At 46.3% G+C, this 24693-nt stretch overlaps 1 long non-coding RNA gene across 1 annotated transcript; it reads left to right on the top strand.

Moving 5' to 3' along the window:
- Positions 1-259: 259 nt before the first annotated feature.
- On the top strand, positions 260-14481 carry LOC142803584 (uncharacterized). The gene is made up of 2 exons (XR_012894178.1): positions 260-858; positions 13562-14481. It is a non-coding gene; the product is annotated as an uncharacterized LOC142803584 (long non-coding RNA).
- Positions 14482-24693: the final 10212 nt, after the last annotated feature.

Here is a 24693-nt window from a genome sequence, read left to right as displayed (position 1 = left end):
TGTAATGGGGCTACTAAAAATATTTTTCTCTTGTAAGTAACGACGACAGAATAAAAAGAAATGTTCAATCGTTTCGCTTTCGTTGCAAAAAAAAAAAAAATGTACAGCGGTGACGCCTTGAGTCGAGCTTTGTTAAGGTAATAATTTAGTTGTGGAACTGTACAGCGCAATCTGGTATAGGGAGCTTGCATGAACGGCGGCCACGCTATGCCCTCTGGGTTGACAGCCTTTTTTTTTTTTTTGTCAGAGGCGACTGGGGAGTGCAGCAGCACAGTCGTGTTTGCGACCGTTGGCGTAGCTTGCAAGCGTGATCGAGTGCGAGCGCGACGCAAATTTAACTCCAAGAAGTGTTGAGCACGATGTCAGCCTCACCGGAAGACTACACCGCAGTGCTGTGCCAGAAAGACCTCGAGCGGTACGAATTCAGAAGAGACGAGAATTTGCTCAGAGTGGACCCATTCACGCTACGTGTGGGCAACTGTGTTAGTGACGTGGACTTGTGGCCACGCGTCGACAGCTCCGATATTCATGAATTTCTCGTTCCGATGACGAGTTTAAAAACGCGGGAGCAGACGAAGTCCAGAAAGGCCCTCGAGGGTCACAACTTTTAGAAGAGTGGCTGGTTGTGGGAGCCGTGGGTGATTAAAATTCGCCGCCAATACCATGATCATCGTCAAGACATCATCAGCAGCGCCAGCGCCTCCCATTGAAAACGCTCAGCGGTCGGCTCACTATTAAGTATATTCTAGGCACTATACGTCAACCCGTGCGTCAACCGAAAGCCGAGTTTCGTTCCATCATGGCGACGCCCGAGCAGTTATAGGTGCACTGCCGGATGTACCTGGTGGCACTTTTCACGTATGTTCGCTTCACTGTTGATTGCATTTGCATGCGGAGCTCTCAGCTGTACGCTCCGTTCGTTCTTACTTATTGTGTCAACTGAGAACACACGCGAACTTCCGTTTTTACTGTTGTAGGCATCGTGTCGCGTTTTAGAAGTTGTGTCGTTCATACGGAACGACAATAAAATTTTCTTGTTACCGGACTAAGTGTGTATGCATTGTACGGTGTGCGCTCGCTGCATGTTAGTTGCGTGCGCACTGATAATACACACTTTACGTGCACGATCACGTATACAATACAGCTGGGCCTTCTTATACCGACGCGAAGTACGTCAGATACTAGAGTGGCGTTGCACGGAATAGCTACGAAGCAAGCTCTCAAAATCGTGCATTGCTACGCTGACACAATATACGAGCAAAGAACTGTTAATCGACCCGTAGATCAGGAAATATGGCTAAGAGAGAGGGAGAGAGAAAGGCCTTGCGGCGAACAGAACGCGTAAGTCACTGCCGGGAGAGTGCGAATACGATGATGCAGGGGCTGAGTGGTTTCCATTCCGACACGTACCGGTGCTTTCTGTGCCGTTGCACAAAAACACTCCACGAAGTATTTCAGCACGCCGCGCTCGGCCCTGCCACGCACGAACAGTCTGGGAAAGGTGTGCTCGCAACAGTTTACTGCATGCAAACCTTACAATACGTGTTAAGTTAACGCCGGGACTATATAAGCAAAACAGCGCTGAGAGCACGCCGCGGAGCGTCTGCTGTTTTGTTTGCCCCATACCGGTTTGTTTGCCTCATACGTTAGACGTCACTTCCGCCACACTTCTCGCAATGCATCGGGATGAGATAGGGCATCTTCTTAGTTTTTCATTCCTCCATGACTTCAAGTGTTGAAGTGTGGCAGCTTGGGCTAGTTGGTATGGCATGACGATAGTTATAGCGCGAGAACAAAACGACGACTCCTTCTTGTCCCTGTGTCGTCGTTTTGTTCTCGCGCTATAACTATCGTCAAGTGTTGAGTGGCGTGACCGCACCTCGCCGCCTGATCCCTTCCTCGTTGCCCGTGGCGGTGGCGCTGCAGTCAAACAGTACTGAAAGAGCCACGCGCCGCGTGCAGGAACTGCTATGCGCTTCGGCTCCTCCATCGTGCTTTCTTGATGCAGATTTCTTCGTATCTGCCCATCCTTCATGTCTAGGACATGATGATATATCACTTGAAGTATAACACGCCAATCTACTGAATTTGAGCTCCATAAAAGCCCTTGTGAGAGATAAAAAATAATTCAGAAAGGGCGTGTCTTATACCGATTCCTTATTTCTTAACTCTTTCTTCATTGGTTAGACGTCTAGGATATTGAGAATAACTGAGCCGATTTATTGGAAGTTAGCTGTGCTCAGAAAGCTGTGAGATTAAAAAAAATACCGTTTCAAACGCAAGCAGAGCCGCAAGTAGAGAAGAGAGAGGAAGAGAATCTGAAACCACCTGCACCATAAATTTTTTTCATAATTTAACTTTTTAGGGTATACTAAAATATTTACACACATTGGCAGCGACTGCCGATTGCCAAAGTGAATCGTTCTGTGGGAACCCCCCCCCCCCCCCCCACCCCAGCCTAAAAAAATCTGGGTAGCCTTGCGCCGAACGTTTACAGTTTGGCGAAGCGGAATATTGCGTTTCTCTGTACAAATGCGCACTGTAAATTTCATCTTTTCGACAGTATGACGTCTTAAAACTAGTTCAAGACTAACGTAGTCGGTCGAGAATGCACTCCCTAAAAAAATGGCTGCATATCCACGGAGTGAATTATGGATAGTGGGGCGAAGTATTAGTCCGTCCATTCGTTCTTGCTTCCGTCCATCCATGGAAAAGGAGTGCATCTGCAGGAACTATAGTGGTTGATCAAGTGTGTACATGTGGAATTACAACGGACCAATTCATGTTCCCCTAGCCTAGTGTTGACACACCTTGCACTCTGTCCGATGATTTTTCACAGCTAAGCGCAACCTTGTACACAATGTAAGTTCGGCGCAACTTGTTGCAAGCACTTTGCGTTCCTGAGAATTCCACTTTCTCTCGGATTCTGCTGCACAACCGCGAAAGCTTGTTTGGTGCTGAAAACACAGTTGCAATGCCAAATCTCGCCGCAACTTCAAGTCATTCGATGCCTGTGATCGTACGAAAACACTGCGAGCCCTTTTGAGCCTTCATACAAGCTACTATTCAAGCTTTTATTGCGATAGCAACTATATGAACACTCTCGGTTGGATTTTGTTGTCGTCGTCGGCGTCGCCGTCGCTCACGGTATATGTACACGTATACACATATATATGAACAGGTAAGAAAGAAAAATAATTCAGAAAAAAAACTTCCGGCGTGCGGAATCGAACTTGGAACCTTGAAATGTCCGTGCAACGTGTTAACCACTGAGCCGCGGAGGATACGTCCTCCAACGTTCATACGGCAAGCTATTTATATCCACCACTCACCGCTGTTGATGGACATCTCAGGGGGAACCGTGGCCTCCGCGATCGACTGCCGGCGGCGTGCCGTTGCTCCGGCCGTCCCATTCGGCGCGGAGGCAATGCGAGTGGTGTAAATTTGCTAACTCCGACACACGCCGCGAGGCGGCGCCGTTAGCCTAAGGTAACAGAAGGCAGCAGAAAGGTTATGGCTAAAAGGGAAAGTGGCAGGTCAAATGACACTCCTTGGTTTCGTGTACTTGTGCACGGGAGCAAATGCCAGAGAGGAAAACCAGGCAATGGTAGAGTGTATATCAAAGGACATTCAGGAGTTAGGAAGAGAGTGCGAGATAATTATACTAGGAGACATGAATGCGCACATAGAAGATACAGATGGGTATACCGACCCGACAGGCAAAATGATCATAGATATGTGTGAAAGGCTTGATTTGATCATATGCAACAGTACTGAGAAGTGTGAAGGGCAAATAACATGGGAGGTAGGAAGGCTTCAGTCGACGATAGATTATGCACTGATGTCACATAGGGAGTATGATAAGCTCAGGGGAATGCACATAGATGAAGGTGGCTCCAGAAGTCTGGGTAGCGATCACAAACGTTTCAAGCTAAGTTTTGGAAGAGCAGTGAAAGTGGGAAGGAGACAAGATGAGCAACTACAGGAAAATTTTTATCCAGAAAGGCAAATTGAAATAGCCACTAAACAAATTGAGAAAATAATCACGGATAATAAGACAGTGTGGACATACACGAATGTAATTAGACTCTTTGAGCTAGAGCTTGCTAAGACGCGTGACAAGTCACCCCGGAAAAGAAGACACAAACCCAAAAGTTGGTGGGGTGAGGAAGTTGAGAGAGCCATAGCAAAACGTCAGGAAGCCTCTAGGGAACACAGACATGCAAAGCAGCGGGGTGAACCGACAGATGATGTTGAAAGAAAATGGGCAACCTTTCTAAGCTGTAGAAGGGATGCATCCCTTCTGATCAATGAAAAGATTAGAAGGAAGGGAGCTCAGTGGCTGGCAGAAGTACATAAAAAAGATAGAAAGGCAGCTGCGAAATTTTGGAACCATCTAAACTCCCTAAGAAATGAGACGAGCCTAGAGCAGAGTTTGATAACTACAGCCCAAGGTGCCAGGCTAGAAGGGGACGAAGCTATTGAATATATAAGAACAAGGGTGACAGAAAAATTTCAACAGAGAAGTACTTTATGCACCACAATAGACAAGGACGAATCAAGTGGTGCAATGGCTCCATTTTCACAACAAGAGTGGGAAAGGGCTGAGAAAAGGGTTCCTAGTAGTACATCAACAGGCCCAGATGGCATTCCAATTAGTCTGATAAAGGCATTAGGTCCGAAGTCTAAGCAGGCTTTGAGAGAGGCAGTGAGCACAATAATAATCGATGATGAAGTTCCCGATGGATGGAAACTTAGCAGGATGAGCATGATCTATAAAGGAAAGGGGGACAAAGCTGACATAAACAACTACCGTCCTATAACAGTGACATCAGTGGTCTACAGGCTGGCGATGCAGATTTTAAAGGAAAGACTGCAGGCGTGGATAGAGGATGAGGGGGTGCTGGGGGAACTGCAGAATGGGTTTCGGAAACACAGGAGGTTGGAAGACAATCTGTTCTCACTGACGCAGTGCATCGAAATAGCAGAAAAGGAACACAGGCCCCTGTGGCTAGCATTTTTGGATATCAAGGGAGCGTACGATAGCGTGGTTCAAGAGGAATTGTGGGGAATACTGGACACACTAGGCGTGGAACATGTAGTCACTAATCTCTTAAAGGGTATCTATAAAGGTTACAAGGTAGTTATAAAGTGGGAAAAACAGGTATCCAAGCCTGCAGAGGTAGAACGGGGGCTTAGGCAGGGGTGCCCCCTGTCACCCTTATTATTCATGATGTACCTACAGGGATTAGAGGCAAAATTAGAGGGAAGTGGACTGGGCTTCAACCTCTCTTTAGTCAAACAAGGAAAACTTATTGATCAGGCACTACCAGCATTAATGTACGCAGATGATATAGTGCTAATGGCCAACAACAAGGAAGATTTGCAGAGATTGATGGACATCTGCGGTAATGAGGGAGATAGGTTAGATTTTAGATTCAGTAAGGAAAAATCAGCAGTAATGATTTTCAATGACAACGAAGGTAGTGAGCTTAGAATACAGGAGGTCACGCTAGAGATAACAGATAAATACAAATATCTGGGCGTATGGATAAGCAATGGGACCGAGTATCTGAGGGAACACGAAATATACGTGACGACTAAAGGTAACAGGTATGCAGCAGTCATGAAAAATAGGGCACTGTGGAATTACAATAGGTATGATGTTGTGAGAGGAATATGGAAAGGGGTCATGGTTCCTGGGCTGACGTTCGGCAATGCGGTCTTGTGCATGAGATCAGAAGTTCAAGCAAGATTAGAAATTAAGCAACGTGGAATAGGTAGGCTTGCTTTAGGAGCTCACGGGAATACACCAAATCAGGGAGTACAAGGTGATATGGGAAGGACATCATTTGAGGGCAGGGAAGCTAGCAGCAAGATAAAATTTGAGAAGCGATTGAGAGAAATGGGGGAAGAGCGTTGGGCTAGGAAGGTTTCCAGCTACTTGTACATGAAGAATGTCGATACAAAATGGAGGAAGCGAACCAGGAAGTTGACTGGTAAATACTTAGAAAACAGCAGGTGGCCAAACCAAAAAGAACTATCGGTTAAGAAGAAAGTGAAGGAAACGGAGACTGACATGTGGAGAATGGGCATGATTAAGAAGTCCGCACTAGAGATCTATCGAACTTTTAAGCAGGAAATTGCCAAGGAAAGGATCTATGATAATACTCGGGGTAGGTCTCTACTGTTTGAGGCCAGGACGGGAGTACTGCGAGCCAAGACATATCGGGCCAAATACGAAGGGGTAGACACCGTATGCAGTGCGTGTGGAGAGGAAGAAGAAACTGCCGAACACTTGATAATGTTCTGTAAAGGGCTTTACCCTATAGTTCAGGATGATGGCGCAGAGTTTTTCAAAGCACTGGGGTTTAGGGACCGGGAGGGCAAAATAAACTTTAAGCGGGTAGACTTAACTAGAAGGAGGTTATCTGATTGGTGGCTAAAGTCAAGGCACGAGTGAAAATTAAACTCTTCACTGCAAAGTACGAATCCTCAAACTCACTTTTTAAGGAAAAAAAATAAATATAGTTTTTGGTTCATTAGGTATTACGGCTTGGTGGAACTAGCCACCGCCCGATCTGAAGGTACAGCCATATCCATCCATCCATCCATGAACGAGGCTCATTTGGCCGACAGTGCTTGCGATTTCAGGTGTTCGCCAGTCTTCGTTGTCGAGTTTTCACTGCAGACAAACCTTGAGTATGCGCTCGATGTGTTTGTACTCGTTCCTGCAAGCAGTACAAAGTTAAGGTACGTACGTTTTTTAAAAGACTTCGTTAAAAAAGTTTGTTTTGCTGCAGCCGGTGTGGTTACGTGAATTGAATGAGGCAGCCCAAACTCTTTTCGCATTTCCTGCAGATTGAATGCCAGTGTGCTGAATTCTTTTGTCACTTTTACGGCCTTTTCGCGAGCTATCACGGCGCTTCACCTTGTTATGCCTTGCCGGCTGTTTCGAAAGTACTTGGCCACAGTGAGCTGGGCTATTTTGTGTGTGAGTGTGTGCGCGCGTGTTGTTTCACGGCGCGTGCATGTGCTTGCGTGGGCGTTCGCTGCGCACGTGTGTATGTTACGTGGTGTGCGTGGGGGTTCGCGCGCGCGCGCGCGTGTGTGTGCGGGTGTGTGCATGGGCATGTGAATGGGTTCGCGGCGCGTGTTCATGTAAGTGTGTAGGTTCACACGTGCGCGCGCGTGTGTGCGTGCGCATCTGGGTGGGTCCGCGGCGCGTGTTAATGTGTGTGTGTGTGTGTAGGTTCACACACGCGCGCGTTGAATGTGTGTGCGTGCGCGTGTGTGCGAGACAGAGTGAGAGAGAGCATCGTAATATCGATAAGCGCTCGAGTGTTGTTTATAGGCAGGTGATTGCAATTGTCGAAAGCTCTAAGCTAGTCTTCCGCGTGAACGAAGCGACCACGCGTACGAAGCGACAATTTTTTCTTGACTCTTGGTTTGATTGATATGTAGGGTTTAACGTCCCAAAACCACTATATGATTATGAGAGACGCCGTAGTGGAGGGCTCCGGAAATTTCGACCACCTGGGGTTCTTTAACGTGCACCCAAATCTGAGCACACGGGCCTACAACATTTCCGCCTCCATCGGAAATGCAGCCGCTGCAGCCGGGATTCGAACCCGCGACCTGCGGGTTTGACTCTTGGTTTACTATCACGTATATGTTGCAGGTGTGCTTAGCGGTCTTACGTAGCTATCGCAATTTCGCTGCCTCATTATTTGCTGTGAGTGAAAATTACACGGTTTTCTGGCGTGCATTACACACCGCTGTCTGCTCTGCTTCTGTATTTTTTCAGAAGAATGTATTGCAGCGTGCCTTTCTGCAAGTCGGACAGGAAAAGAAAGCTTGGAATAAGTTTTCATGAATTTCCTGCGAACGATGACCGTCGCCAAGCGTGGCTGAAGGCGATATCAAGAAAAGATTTTGTCCCAAATGACAACTCATCGAGCAGTGTCGTCTGCAGCCTTCATTTTGCGGATTCAGACTACACTTTGGGGTCCACAAAGCTTCGCCGCCTCAAACGGGATGCTGTTCTGAGCGTATTTTTGGGATACCCAACCTACATGCACCCGCAAAAACCACCAAAACGGCGTAAATTGGAGCGAAACGTACAGGACTTCCCTTCAGACAAAAAAAAAAAAAGCATCAAGTTTATCAAGTTGCCATGCCAAAATGACTGGTTCAGCCTGTGACAGTGCAACCACCTCAGGCCATTCGTCAAATTCTGATGGCTCGTTGCCATCAGTCCCTGAAGGAAATACAGAGGCGAGTTTTCAAGGTGCGGCCCATGACGGAGGCCATCTGCCGCAGTCTTCTGTAAGCCATGTGTCAATATTTAGCCCCAAGGAGGATCAGGTGGCTATAGGGGCGAAATCAAGTGCACAAGATGCAGTTGGTGAAATGCAGCGGCCTACTAACTCAGTTGAATGTTCAGCGCAAACTTGTGATGAATTCCTTCCACGCAGGCAGTCAGATGCAAGGGCAATCAACAGAATGAGGGTGCGATTGTTTAGAAAAGCAGATACTGTAAGGAGACCGCAGCGAGAAAACAGGCGCCTAAAAAAGAAGCTCAGTGGTTATGAGAACAACACCGTCCACTCGGCAATCAGAAAATGCTTGGAGAAGGTTGACATGGCCCACTGCTGCCTAGAAGATTGCTTAGTGGAGCAGATCACCAATGCAACAAGGCAACGACCCGCATGGTCGCCAGACTTTGTGCGGGAATGTGTACTATTGTACTACTTGTCCCCCAAGGCGTACCGTTACATACGCAACCGAGGCTTTTACTTACGCTTCACAGCGGCCCTAGTCTACGTCAAAAATTAAACGCCTAAATGGCACCCGTAACTACTTCTATCTACTGCATTGATGAGCGGTTGTAATTTTTTTATTAAACGTCTCACACAGGCTGCGAAGGCTGAGTTTTCGTCCTCTGCGCCCGCCCGCGCCAGGGAAAGCCAGAGAAAGCGATGGATGGATGGATGGATGGATGGATGGATGGATGGATGGATGGATGTGGCTGTACCCTTTAGATCGGGCGGCGGCTAACGCCACCTAGCCGTAATACTTAGTGAACTAATCATTACATTTATCTTTTTTTCCTTTAAATAATGAAGTTGAGGATTCGTACTTCGCCGTGAAGGGTTTAATTTTCACTCGTGCCTTGACTTTAGCCACCAATCAGATAACCTCCTTCTAGTTAAGTCTACCCGCTTAAAGTCTATTTTGCCCTCGCTGTCCCTAAATCCCAGTGCTTTGAAAAACTCTGCGCCATCATCCTGAACTATAGGGTGAAGCCCTTTACAGAACATTATCAAGTGTTCGGCAGTTTCTTTTTCCTCTCCACACGCACTGCATATTGTGTCGACCCCTTCGTATTTGGCCCGATATGTCTTGGTTCGCAGTACTCCCGTCCTGGCCTCAAACAGTAGAGAAATACCCCGAGTATTATCATAGATCCTTTCCTTGGCAATTTCTTGCTTAAAAGTTCGATAGATCTCTAGTGCGGACTTCTTAATCATGCCCATTCTCCACATGTCAGTCTCCGTTTCCTTCACTTTTTTCTTAACCGATAGTTCTTTTTGGTTTGGCCACCTGCTGTTTTCTAAGTATTTACCAGTCAACTTCCTGGTTCGCTTCCTCCATTTTGTATCGACATTCTTCATGTACAAGTAGCTGAAAACCTTCCTAGCCCAACGCTCTTCCCCCATTTCTCTCAATCGCTTCTCAAATTTTATCTTGCTGCTAGCCTCCCTGCCCTCAAACGATGTCCATCCCAAATCACCTTGTACTCCCTGATTTGGTGTATTCCCGTGAGCTCCTAAAGCAAGCCTACCTATTCCACGTTGCTTAATTTCTAATCTTGCTTGAACTTCTGATCTCATGCACAAGACCGCATTGCCGAACGTCAGCCCAGGAACCATGACCCCTTTCCATATTCCTCTCACAACATCATACCTATTGTAATTCCACAGTGCCCTATTTTTTATGACTGCTGCATTCCTGTTACCTTTAGTCGTCACGTATATTTCGTGTTCCCTCAGATACTCGGTCCCATTGCTTATCCATACACCCAGATATTTGTATTTATCTGTCATCTCTAGCGTGACCTCCTGTATTCTAAGCTCACTACATTCGTTGTCATTGAAAATCATGACTGCTGATTTTTCCTTACTGAATCTAAAATCCAACCTATCTCCCTCATTACCGCAGATGTCCATCAATCTCTGCAAATCTTCCTTGTTGTTGGCCATTAGCACTATATCATCTGCGTACATTAATGCCGGTAGTGCCTGATCAATAAGTTTTCCTTGTTTGACTAAAGAGAGGTTGAAGCCCAGTCCACTTCCCTCTAATTTTGCCTCTAATCCCTGTAGGTACATCATGAATAATAAGGGTGACAGGGGGCACCCCTGCCTAAGCCCCCGTTCTACCTCTGCAGGCTTGGATACCTGTTTTTCCCACTTTATAACTACCTTGTAACCTTTATAGATACCCTTTAAGAGATTAGTGACTACATGTTCCACGCCTAGTGTGTCCAGTATTCCCCACAATTCCTCTTGAACCACGCTATCGTACGCTCCCTTGATATCCAAAAATGCTAGCCACAGGGGCCTGTGTTCCTTTTCTGCTATTTCGATGCACTGCGTCAGTGAGAACAGATTGTCTTCCAACCTCCTGTGTTTCCGAAACCCATTCTGCAGTTCCCCCAGCACCCCCTCATTCTCTATCCACGCCTGCAGTCTTTCCTTTAAAATCTGCATCGCCAGCCTGTAGACCACCGATGTCACTGTTATAGGACGGTAGTTGTTTATGTCAGCTTTGTCCCCCTTTCCTTTATAGATCACGCTCATCCTGCTAAGTTTCCATCCATCGGGAACTTCACCATCGATTATTATTGTACTCACTGCCTCTCTCAAAGCCTGCTTAGACTTCGGACCTAATGTTTTTATCAGCCTAATTGGAATGCCATCTGGGCCTGTTGATGTACTACTAGGAACCCTTTTCTCAGCCCTTTCCCGCTCTTGTTGTGAAAATGGAGCCATTGCACCACTTGATTCGTCTTTGTCTATTGTGGTGCATAAAGTACTTCTTTGTTGAAAATTTTCTGTCACCCTTGTTCTTATATATTCAATAGCTTCGTCCCCTTCTAGCCTAGCACCTTGGGCTGTAGTTATAAAGTTCTGCTCTAGGCTCGTCTCATCTCTTAGGGAATTTAGATGGTTCCAAAATTTCGCAGCTGCCTTTCTATCTTTTTTATGTACTTCTGCCAGCCACTGAGCTCCCTTCCTTCTAATCTTTTCATTGATCAGAAGGGATGCATCCCTTCTACAGCTTAGAAAGGTTGCCCATTTTCTTTCCACATCATCTGTCGGTTCACCCCGCTGCTTAGCATGTCTGTGTTCCCTAGAGGCTTCCTGACGTTTTGCTATGGCTCTCTTAACTTCCTCATCCCACCAACTTTTGGGTTTGTGTCTTCTTTTCTGGGGCGACTTGTCACGCGTCTTAGCAAGCTCTATCTCAAAGAGTCTAATTAGATTCGTGTATGTCCACACTGTCTTATTATCCTCCGTGATTACTTTCTCAATTTGTTTAGTGGCTATTTCAATTTGCCTTTCTGGATAAAAATTTTCCTGTAGTTGCTCATCTTGTCTCCTTCCCACTTTCACTGCTCTTCCAAAACTTAGCTTGATACGTTTGTGATCGCTACCCAGACTTCTGGAGCCACCTTCATCTATGTGCATTTCCCTGAGCTTATCATACATCCTATGTGACATCAGTGCATAATCTATCGTCGACTGAAGCCTTCCTACCTCCCATGTTATTTGCCCTTCACACTTCTCGGTACTGTTGCAAATGATCAAATCAAGCCTTTCACACATATCCATGATCATTTTGCCTGTCGGGTCGGTATACCCATCTATATCTTCTATGTGCGCATTCATGTCTCCTAGTATAATTATCTCGCACTCTCTTCCTAACTCCTGAATGTCCTTTGATATACACTCTACCATTGCCTGGGTTTCCTCTCTGGCCTTTGCTCCCGTCCACAAGTACACGAAACCAAGGAGTGTCATTTGACCTGCCACTTTCCCTTTTAGCCATAAATGTTCCTTGCACTCCTGCTTGACCCTTTGCCAGTCTGTACTTTTATGAATGAATGCCCCAATACCACCCCCCTTTCTGCTGCCTTCTGTTCTATTACAATACTCCCACGCGTAGTCCGGATTGTTCGGAGGTTGTTCCATGTCCCTGAGATGTGTTTCTACAAAACCGTATACCATCAGCCTCTCTTCCCTTAGCTGTTCTTCTATCTCTTCCCATTTCAGCCTGTTCCTACCACCCTGCATGTTAATATACCCTATGTCTGAATTGGCTCGGCTCGGCTAAGCGACCTTAGGCTACGCGCGCCGCGGTGCGGCGAAAAACGCGGCCACGCCCCCTTTTCAACTTACGCTCACTCCGGGCGATTGGGACGGCCGGAGCAACGGCGCGCCGCCGGCAGCCGATCGCGGAGGCCACGGAGGAACTACCGTGTTTTCAGGCTTACCAGCAAGATGGCACAATGAGCGCGCGTCGCGACATCGTCACGACGCGGCGGCGCGCGCTTTCGTCTCCCACGCGTACTTCGCTCCGCGAAGAGAAGGGGGTGGATGCTTGCTAGCGCCCTTATCTCGCGGTGGGCAGGATTGTACAGTCAGGTGGGATATGAAGGTGATCACATGAGCGTGACCTGCCTAACATCCCAGTAGTCTAGCGGCACTTTTCGGAACTGTGAAAACCAAGATTGCGCATTCTTCTCTCCCTCGTTGGGTGTTCCATGCTATCACAACTCTACCCATTTCTTTCTATTTTGAGCCTTCCATTGGTTGCAATCAAGCGTATTCATCGTGGGCTTTAACTACGCAGGTGATTGCAATATTGCTGGGAAAGCTGCGCCAAAGCGGCTGCTCTGCACTGATTCGTTTAATCAGCCTCCTAAGTCAGGAGTGATCGTAACTTAAGGAACAGCAACAAGAGTGAGGGAAGGTTGCGTTATACTTCTCTCTCCTCGAAAGAGCATTCTGGGACGGGGCACTGTTGTAGTCCTCTGTCGACGCTTGCGCGATAACCTTCATATTCCGTGTGACTGTACGTCTTGGCTGGCCTTGGGATCTCACCAGAATGGTTCTGTTGTAGTTACCGGGCACACAAGGTCACTGCGATTGTTGTACATGCAGTCTTCGTTTGCGAAAAGGGCGCGCTTTTCAGACACAGTAAAGTGAAAGTGACTACAGAGACGCTTATTCGCAGTCATCTGTACCTGTGAGTACGTTTCGTGCATCGTTTGTGGGCGAGAAACGTGGGGCACGTTTTGATCTTCGTGCCATTCTGCGCGTGACTTTCCAATTTGTTGCTATTGCATTCATTGCTTCGCTTTTGCGGCTGTAGAAACATGAAGATAAAGAGATATCAACCTGATGTCTCTTTCTTGTCCCAGCCAGGCATGTTCTGCCTGGTAGGCTTCTCTTCCTAACAATGATTTGCCAACCGATCTGTTTTTGCGCAGTGGTCTGAAGAGCGTTCCTGTGGCCCTGGTTCCAACCAATGGCGAGTCCACTCGCATGAAAAATCCGAAACTAGTTCAGGAAGAACTCCGGAAGATTTACGATAATTTCCAAATAATTACTGAGGTGCGTCAATTTGGACGTGGAGGCATCCATTGCTGCTCACCGGACCAGGCCTGCACCACAGATCTCTTAAAATGCACAACGTTCGCCTCGAATCCGGCGAGCTGTTTCGTGCATGCGTGAAGGAACTAGTTCAAGGAGTGTACTTGAGCCTTACACCACCTGGAATACTTGAAATGTTTGCGACCACAGGAGCAGTCACCGTGTTTCGATGCTCGCGTAACGTTGAGAACAAAAAATGTCCCCACAGAGTCAGTGATCGTGACTTTTGCGGGCATGGCTCGGCCGATCGAAGTTAATTGATATGCGGGCTTTAACATTCCAAAACCACCATATGGTTATGAGAGCCGCCGTAGTGGAGGGCTCCGGAAATCTCGACCACCTCGGGTTCTTTAACCTGTACCAAAATCTGAGCACACGGGCTTACAACATATTCGCCTCAATCAATAATGCAGCCGCCGCAGCCGGGATTCGATCCCGCGACCTGCGGGTCATGCAGCTGCCGAGTACTTTAGCCACCAGACAACCACGGCGGAGCGGGCTACCATCCTCGCGCACACCAGCGCAAACACCAGTGCTTCATATCAGCTTACTGCGTCTGGTGTCGCTAACATCAGTGTTACTGTTGGAATCGTTACGTAACTGTAAACAACTGCTAATATAAAACATACGCGGCTGCTTAAAAGGACACTAAAGGCAAGTCGACGTAGATTGTTGCAATAGTGATTCAGAAACCTCGTAGTGTTGCTTTTGTGCCAAGGAAGGACCTATTTTGAAATAAAATCACGTTTTAGTGGTCCGCATTGGGTTAGCGCCCTTCAATTTACCCGCATCAGGAATCGGACTGACCGGACCGACTCACGTCACTGTTGCCCTGCACAGCGTTGCTCGGCTTTACTGCGCTAGTAGGAGCACACCGAAAGTAGTGGGAGCCACAGCAGCAACAACGACCATTGATCTATTTCCCGCCATTGGCTTTGAGATTGCAGACGTTTTTTGGTTGAACTGCGCCACGCTGTTCAACTGCGCACCACCTGTCTCGTGTAACCACACGAAAATTAAATTTTTGAACCACTCGCGTCATTCCTCATAATAACGTCTGGTGGTTCTTTCTTTAGTGAATCAAACAGAAACGAACAAGCAGCGTTTTATTGAATTTCTTCATGCACGGAAGGTTCTTTATTTAGCGCAGCTAGATCGATTACTAGTGATTGTTTAGGCGGTCTATCTGATGTCAATCAATCAATCAGTTTATCATCATGTCATAAAAGGATGTTACAGGGAGTAAAATATACAGACGAGGGTCCCAAACTACATGACTGCAACGGGACCCTCGGTGATGATTACAAATAATAAAAGCTCGAGCAGCTGTTAGAATCGTAGAAACAAAAATATACAAAGCAGAATGAAAACAAAAAGACATGGAATTAAAAAAACAAATAATACAGCATAAAACAACACAAAGAAGATAGATCAACTATTTAACAGGTACTCTTTTAATGAGTTTTATAATGAAATTAAAGAAACTTTGCATTTTAGCGGAGCGGGCAAATTATTCCACATGGTGATGGTACTGAAGAGAGAAGATGATTTACCATAGTAAGTACGAACCTTAGGAAGTAAAAAGTTATTATTAGCCGCAAACCTAATTGTGTTAGTATTAACATCTTAGAATAAATGAAATTAGCAGAAAGTTGATTTCTTATTTGTTTATGCAGAAACATAATTAGATTAAACCTGAAGAGATAGCTAACAGTTAAGATTTTATTGCATTGAAGAAGGGGAGCGGCGCTTCTGTCGCGAGAACAGTTAAAAATAGCGCGAATAGCTCGTTTTTGTAGATGTACGAATGAAAGATGACACTGGTAAGTATTCCCCCATGATCAGATGTCATAAATGATATGAGAATGAATGAATGCGAAGTTAAGTGAAAGGAGTGCTTTATGAGAAAAAATATGAGTGAGCTTTGAGTAATGCGCGAATCGGGCTATATTTTGAAAATGTCATACTGCGTTGCATGTATTCTTGTGCATCCACCTTAATTTATCGGTAAGTAGGGCACTGTTGTTGACATATTGTCCTTTTAGATGTTTTCATACATTGAGCTTTCACTCTGACGTAAATTGTTATTTGACTTTAGCGTCCATTTAACGTGTGTGTTTGCGTGGATTTCTGCACATATCTAGTGCCAGTTCACAACGTCTCACTCAATCAAAAAATAAAAGCACATTCACCCTTCCATCCGCATGCTTCGCATAACATTGACTTCCAAGGCTCGTGGGATCTGCGGAATTTTTCATCTTATATAACAGTCGCAGCTACTTTCTGCCATCAGATGTTCTACGTGATTTTATATGTACGCTGAATTATACCTACTTCACTATACTTTCTGGGTTGTTTTTGCAAACTTCTAGTTGTTCAACGCAGGCGAAAGGATTAACCCACCACATCCCTTCCATCCCGATAATCTACAGTTAACAAGTACTGCACCTTAGAGCCTTGTTAGAGTGATGTAAACATTTTACGCTGTGAACGGTGGAGGGGGGGGGGGGTAGTACCGCGTTATACGCATCCAATTTTCTGTCGAGAGCGCCACTGAATGACGATATTAGAGGAAGACAAAAAGGAAACCGTCCGCAGGTCCTTCGACAACGGAGTAGTTCTGCACGAAAAAGGCGCCAACCTATTTTTTCTTTGTTCATTTTGTTCATTAACGAAAATATTTTTCTGCAGTTTTAAAATTCGTGATTACTGCAAGTTTTACTCTCACGTTAAGGAACCTCGCGAAGAAATGCGAGAAGCTCGTTGTCGTACACCGAGACTGATAGCAAAGCGGGCAGAAAGGTTTATTTCAGCGGTTGAAGGACTTCGCAAAACGAGATGTGAATGATTTCATTGATATGTCCCAATTAATAAACAATGATTGATAAATGACCCAAAACCGTTATATGATTATAAGAGACGCTGTAGTGGAGGGCTCCGGAAATTTCGATTACGTGGGGTTCTTTAACGTGCACCCGAATCTGAGCACATGGGCCTACGACATTTTCGCCTACATCGAAAATGCAACCGCCGCTGCCCGTATTCGATCCCGTGACCTGCGGCTCAACAGCCAAGTACCTTAGCCACTAGACCACCGCGGCAGGGCAGCGAGATGTGAATGGAAGTCTGCCGAGAGGATGTTGATCTAGGCGAACAAAAAGAAAGCACGGCGCACAATCTCTACGTCGTGTAGTCGAACACAGTGCAAAGATCGCTTCAAACTCAACCAGGAAACATAGTGCCTCGGAGCGATTAATGCAAAGGATACGACACGTGAATAAAGAAAAGAGGTCGTGAGAAATTGTCCCAGCGTGCACGATAAAGGGCCTGGTAGGTAAACTCACAGGATGTCATTGTACTACGATTTTCTTGTTCCTGGAGCTTTCTTTTTTTTCCCTCTCATACTCTCTGAACTGCTTATGTAATTATAAAAACCGTCTACTTCGTGTTTGACATCGTTCGCGATTCTCTGAGCCTTTCTTACGCTTTGTGTTCTCCATTTAAAAAAGAATAAATTACTTGAACTTTCACAAGCGTGACTGATAGGCGGCTCAAGTTCTCGTCTCTCTGTGCTTGAGAAGAAAAGAGAGGAGTGGGGGGGGGGGGGGGGGAGGCTCGAGATTTATGTTCATATTATCTACGCTGCACTCCTTTTTACGGTCTAGGTTCGCGCAAAATGTGACCGAGAAGCACTCAGGCGTGGCGTGCTGCGTGTTGCAAGTTCCCATGCATGATTCCGCATGACGCTCTCTATCATCTCGGACAGTCTAATCAGTATTCTCCGCACGCTCGTTCCCAGCGACGCGCGAGAGATCGAATGCTTTTATTGATTGCTTTCTCTTTTCGAAAATACGATGCATTAGGGCCGATACTCGTGGCGGCCTTTGAAACTACGGTTGGACCATTTATTCGAAGGATGCCGACAGCGCTCGCTTAGAGGCGTCCAGGACAATGCGGTACATTAAGGGGCATTCGTATACGCACCCATACTGACCGAACGTCAAAAACAGCTTACTATAAACATTTTGCTCTACTGGTATACTCATTATAGTTACTTACGGTCTCCATAAATATTGCTTATGAGCATATAACTAGGGAGTAAATAGGACGTTCGCAAGAAGTACAAGTGAGTAATATTGTACCTTTGGAGGCCCGCACCTTTAAACAATAGTGATCACTGGATTTAAACGTCCCGAAACTATGATATGATCATGAGTGACGTCATATTTGAGGGCCTCCGAAATATCGATGACCTGGTGTTCCTTAAATACGTGCTCGTTGGTTGATCATACCAGAATGAGTTGAGAGCACAAAATGACACGGACGAGAAGAAGAGTTGTACACACACACAGGCTCTCTTCCTTTTGTACTTTTGTGCGCTCAACCAGTACAAGGCTTCATAACGAGCACCTGAATCTAAACACACGGGCATTTCGCTTCCATCGAAATGGGGCCGCCACAGCCGGCATTCGATGTCACGATCTCTGCATCGGCTGTTGAGCACCACAACCACATAGACCACCATGGCGAGCACCCCCATATCGACAGATGTAAAAAGGTGCAGAAGACTGAGGCGCAAGAAACATATCGTGAAGCAGGAAGAGCAGAAGAGAAGAAAGTACAGCACCAACTTTAATGACCGTCTAGGAAACGCACAGGAAAGAAGACAAAACCGCACATGCGTGCACAGCCAACAAACATCGCACAGCGTCATGATCAAGGCACTAGGTTATCCGAAAACTGCATTTATGTTGAGTACAACACAATAGATGTATCACTGATACAATCGGGCCCTTTCTTTTTGATAAAATAGGCTTCCAAGAGCTCTCTAGCTGTTTGTTTTTTGCTCCTACCAAGAATCAGCGTTTTCTGAAACAATGGCACACATCCGCAGGCTTTACAAGGCGCTGGAATATGCGAATGATCTCTTTTGCCTAAACTATTGGCATGCTCCCTCAGTCTGTCATTAATTCAACGCCCCATATAGATGTAAACAGCTTTAAAGGCAACGCGAATCACCGGCACCAAGGGGAATTTTTTTCAGAACTTTTGAAGGAGGACCTAATGATATATTACATCTTTTCCTCATTAATTGAAGCTGGAATGGAATGACATTTGATGCATGACAATCTAAGACTGACTGAACAACCATTTTGACAAGAGAAAATTCGCTGTGGCACCTAGCAGCGGGGAGTTATTGTACTAATATTCTCTATAGAATGCGAGTCTGATTTCCGGCGACGGCGGCTGCATTCCGATTGGAGACAAAAGCAGCCGGGTATTTTTATTTAGGTGCATGTTCGCTGACCCTATGGCCAAAGTATACTGCGCAATAGAAAACATGGACGGGAAAAAGACATGTGCAATCGCAGACAATCAAATGAAGGTTTATTTATCCCACACTGTATTTATATGTGACAACCAGAAAAAAAAGACAGGAAAGTTAGTATTTGAACGAGCGACAAACTTCCTACAACCGAAGCAAGAAGCAGAATATCTGATTTAGTACACACATGCGTCATTAGCCAGATAATGAAGCTCTTTATCAAGGAGGGCAACCGATGGCTTGTTCACGCAGTTGTCAGATTCCCGAGCCTCTCTCTGCTTCAATAATTATGCGAGTGCGATCATATTTGTGCCCACGCAATACAACTGTTGTGCCTATGCAATACAACTGTGTGCCTATGCAATACAAACAGCACATGACAACCACACTTGCTGAGCCAAGAAGCCTTTATTGTCATTACGTACGAAATTACGTGCGTGTTTACGCAGGTGCTCATCGAGGCACCTCTCGGTCTGCCCGAAGTAGCACGCATAACCCTGAATACCACATTCATGACGCATCAGACAAACTGAGATTTGAGTCTGACATTGCAGTAGCGTTTAGCCTTAGTGTTTGCGCATGTCAGTTTGGCAAGCTGGGAAAGTTTATGAGGTGCAGAAGAAACAAGCTGCATGCCTATGCGTTGGCCGACCTTTTTCATCCGGTGTGATAGCTGATGCACGCAAGGGATCACTGCGATTGTGTCGTGCCTGCTTTTGTCCCTGCGATGAGCACTCTCTACACTTCTGGGATTTTTCTGCTTTTTAAAATATTTTCTGCCACAGAAACGAAAAGCGAATCAAATCAGGATAGCCAGCTTCTTTTAGACGATCCACTTGATTTTGGAAGCTTGTGTTCATCATATGAAAGCAGCATCTGTCCAGGGCGTTAGTGAAGCATGAGTTCGCTATGCCTCTCTTAACCAGCTTACTGTGTGCCAATTTAAAAGGTTAAGGCGGTTTCTTGGTCCTAGGCTCATATAACCAGTATGAATAGTTTTGTTAGGCTCATACATCCAGTATTCATGGTTTGCGCTGAACATGAGTTTCATGTCTAAGAAGCGAATAGAACCGTTCGCTGGCAGTTCATGTGTCAGGACGAGGGAACTTGAGAACTCACTTAAATCAGAGATTACAGTTGATGGCATCTCAATTATACTGGCTGAGTTCCGACCAAATGGTCGAAACTCTGACCAAATTTTGACCAAATCATCAGAATTTCCGTAACCCTTCACTAATACTAAATGTTATGTTTATAGACGTAGGCCCTAGCTGTCGTGTTTTTTAGACACAAAAGTGTTATATATATGCCGGGGTCCACCACAGCTCCGATGACGTACTTCCATCATAGAAGTGGCGTTGAAAAATATACAATAGAACATTATATAGAAAATAAAATGGCCCGAATCTACATGTTACACTGTAAATGTCGCCGAAAGATGATAGTCTTGCATCTGAACAAAACGTTTATTTGATGTTCTGCGCAAGCAAATCAGTGAATGGTATTCTGAAGGCACTGCGTTAGAGTGCATCGAGCGTGTAGCGGAGGCGAACAAGAGCATCTAGGCACGTTAGACACAAGCGCCATCTGGCTGTTATTTTCGAAAACGAAGGCGCGCGTGACCGTGGAGAAAGATGAGCGCCAGTCTCTGAGGTGATAAGGTATAAAATCCAAGCGACGACCAGGTGCCACCACCGCGTGATCGTAGCAAAGCGTTGGAAACACCTCTGAGCATCGCGTTGCACTGCCAGCGCAGTGCGATAAACGATACAGTTACTTGTGTGTGCCTCTTCTAGTATAAAGGCAGACATAGAAAACATCGAAGCGTTGTGGTGGTGCCTCAGATATGCACAATTATTGTTTTTAATTGGCAATCGCACAACTATGAACGCTAAACCTTGAGCAATATTGGTGGGCGCTGGGGAAGGGGTTGACTGTTTGGTGCCGTTCGAGGTATCCTTAGGGCAGACAAACAGACAAACGGACAGACGGACAGACAGACGGACAGACGGACAGACGGACAGACGGACGGACGGACAGACAGACGGACAGACGGACCAAAATCTTTCTGCCGAAGGTCCCCAAAAAAGACTATCGTCTTAAAAAAAACCGAGAACTTGCAGCCAGGAATCATTCAAAGCGACTGGTAAAAAAACAACAAGAAAGTTCGTGATGTTTAAACCTCGCTTCTTGCCAGTGAACCGTATGCCATCTTTAACAATTTGGTGCTGAATGTCCAGGAACTACTACCAGGGACCACGGAAGACTACGGAAGGCTACGAGTGAACGGACCGGCATGGAGAGGCTGAAAGCGAAGCTGACATCGAGACGATCTCTCAGCACTAGGATTATCAACGAAATAGGATATCTTCTCGGTGATGCAACAGCCACCATCAATCAGCTCAACGCCTTTTACGGACATTTGAAGGCGAACAACGATGAGCTGAACCAAATCAGCAAGGAGTTGGAGAGGCACATACCAGATGAAGAGCTTGACCAAGAGTACCACATTAAATACGAGGACTATGCAAACAGCGTCATGAATGAGCTTATTAGCATGCGTGACCATATTGTTGCGGCCACGTTGCGGACGAAGACTATCAACAGAGACACGTCCCACCACCAGGAGATGACGTCACCACTATTGCCTTTAAAACTAACATGCCAAGAATGACATGGTGCCTTTGAGAGAGATAGGTCCTCCTATCGAAAGTTCGGTCAGCCAGTCTGAGGCACTCCCACTATTCACCCTGGTTATCCCAGAATACCAGCAAGTCAAGCACCAACACGACTATATTTGCATCTCTGGGGAAGACTTGGAATATCCTAGAGAATTCACCAACGAGCGTTCTTCTACAGACGCTTCGTCTTGGGCCATAACAGATGTTACATGTCTGTATGTCGGAGGTCTCATAGACGGAGAAAGTCAACGCACATTCGTCACAGAGAGGCTATCAAAGCAGCTTAAGTTGCCATGCGTGGGATCCACTATCATTGCGCTAAGCACCATCGCAAGCAAGTCAAGTAGAGCAGCACAAAAGCAGTGTGTTGTGCTGCTGCGTTTCCGGAGTCAGTTTTCACACACTGAAGTTGCCTTACCAACCATAGCGATTCCGCACATATGCCAACATATCGAACCAGGCACAACACGTTCACCGTTCGTTGAAGAAATACAAAGAGCTGGAAAATACATCGTTGATCACTTACTGTACGGATCCTTTGTCGGGGAAGAAGGTATAAGTGTTCTCATTGGTTCCTACCAAATGTGGACGGTGATGACGTGAGAGGTAACTCGATGTGCAGGCAATGAGACGCTTGTTGCTATCAACTCGAAACTAGGGTGGATGTTTCAAGGCAACGCCAGCATGGCATCGGATGTTACAGACTCATAAATTGTAGTCTGCGTATTGAAAACCTGTGCACAAGAGAGCAACGAATTTCTTCGTTTTGGGAACTCGACAGCGTAGGAATAACAGACGATGTCGACAGTGAAACCAAGCTCAGTCTGGTACTCAAGCAATTTGAAGAGACCATCTGTATTAAGGATGGAAAATACGAAGGGACGCTTGCCCTGGAAGGAAGGCGTGGAGCTCTCGGACATCAAGCAAGTGGCCTTGACAAGACTTTAGAAGCTTCTCTCCCGACATTCGAACAAGCAAGGACTGTTGGAGACGTATGAAACCACCATACAGGAGTACCTACGAGCGGGACATGCAGAAGTTGTCGATGGGCCATCTCTGGATTCGTCAAAAGTCCCATAGGAAAATGATCCGAGAGCACGCACTCACCACGAAGGTGAGAATCGTTTTCGGGGCTTCATCTCACGCAAAATGGTGCTCTTCATTGAATGAATGCCTACAAAAGGGTGAAAACGTGTACCAAGATCTCGTGAAGGCATTATTACGCTTCAGAAAACATCTTATATCTCTGCTTGCCGACATAGTAAAAAGCATTCTTTCATATTTCAATCGCAGAGGAAGACAGATATGCATTTCGGTTTCTCTGGTTTCGAGAAAAGGAAGCACTGCATTTCTCGGAGGAGGATATTTAGGAGTGGAGAATGACGCAGTGCCATTTGGAGCGACGTGCAGTCCCTACCTACTGATGGCAACTGTACTCCACCATCTGAGGAGCGTGCATTCAATAAAATCCAGAACCGCAATACTTCTCAGTGAATCAATCCATGTGTACGAACTAGTGGCTGGAGCAGAGTCGGACGAAAAAGCACTTAAAATCTGCCGAGAAGCCAATACGATTATGCAGCAAGCAGGAATGACACTAAAGAAATAGAAGTACAACTCGGATGAATTGACTGAAGCATTAGAGCATGCGGATTAGTCCGCAGGCAAGGAACTGGCTATCCTCCATAAGACAAGTGTGAAAGTACTTGGAATTACATGGAATCCACACGTGGATAATTTCACATTTTTTAGGGTCCTTATCGAATGTATTAAAAAGTGCGATACCAAATGGTTCGTTCTTTAAGTTGCTTCAAGAATATTGAACCTAATGGAATATGTTGTGCCATTCACCATTGCTGTAAGGATCTTCCAAGAGTTATGGGCACGCGGAACAGCATGGGTTGAGCAGCTACCTCAGGATCTTCAGGGTGAGTGGCGTGATTGGGTGTGGCAACTGCTGCTTCTATAGAATGTCTCCGTGCCGCGTTATCTTGGCAGCGGATCCAAATCACATACGTCGCCCCGAGAGAGCTGCAGGTGCATGTTTTTTGCGACGCAAGCCTTTTGGCATATGGTGCAGCGCTTTACGTCGTACCGAGCTGTTCAGCGAAGCCAGAGTTGCTGATTGCAAAAGCCCGGGTAGCACCTATCAAGACTGTAACGTCGTCGTCGTCGTCATCATCATCATCATCATCATCATCATAATCACCATTTCTTAGCCAACTCGCCGCGCAGTTCAAACCTAGCTCGACCTACGCCAGAACAGAACAAGTTAACGCGCCGGGCGTGTCCGACGCTGGCAGCCGCCGCCGCTCTATAACTGCAGCAGGCAGCCACATGTGTCGAACAATACGCGCAGGCACGAAGCCTGGCCTGTGCAACAGAAAAATCCGAGCTTCTACGAAGTTATTTATGCAAGCTCCTACCATCGGCGCAGAACGACCAAGGCTCCTGCCTCCACGTCGTCCGTGCTGGCCAACAAATCCCAGAGAAACCTACCATTCACATATTAAATATGTGGATACAGTCGTATACTGCCATGTGAATCACACTTTCCCTCCTCCACACCACTACACTGCAAGCGACCCGAATGATATCTCGGGTAGCCACTCGTCGCCATGGCATGCACGAGGAGGACACCTTGAAACTCATACGTAGCCTCGTAGTAAGTAGGGTGGCATATAGTTTTCCCTGCCAACGCCTCACGAAAAGCGAACAGGACCAAGTAGACGCAATGCTCCGCAAGGCCTACAAAGCGGAACTCAAGCTACCACGAGGCACTCCCTCAAAGAAGCTCCTCTCATTGGGTCTGCGCAACACCTATGCCGAACTTCGTGAAGCACAATTTGCCCCACACAACTGCAGTGGCTTACGCGAACGCATACAGGCCGTGACCTGCTCCTACGCCTCGGCTACATCGGCCAGTTTCACGACGCAGCTCGCCGCAAGCCCAATCCCGGAC

The sequence above is a fragment of the Rhipicephalus microplus genome, chromosome 3 (assembly GCF_043290135.1).
Source record: "Rhipicephalus microplus isolate Deutch F79 chromosome 3, USDA_Rmic, whole genome shotgun sequence".
Lineage (NCBI taxonomy): Eukaryota > Metazoa > Arthropoda > Arachnida > Ixodida > Ixodidae > Rhipicephalus > Rhipicephalus microplus.
The sequence above is the reverse complement of the archived record's forward strand: the minus strand, read 5'-3'. Positions and strand labels throughout refer to the sequence as shown.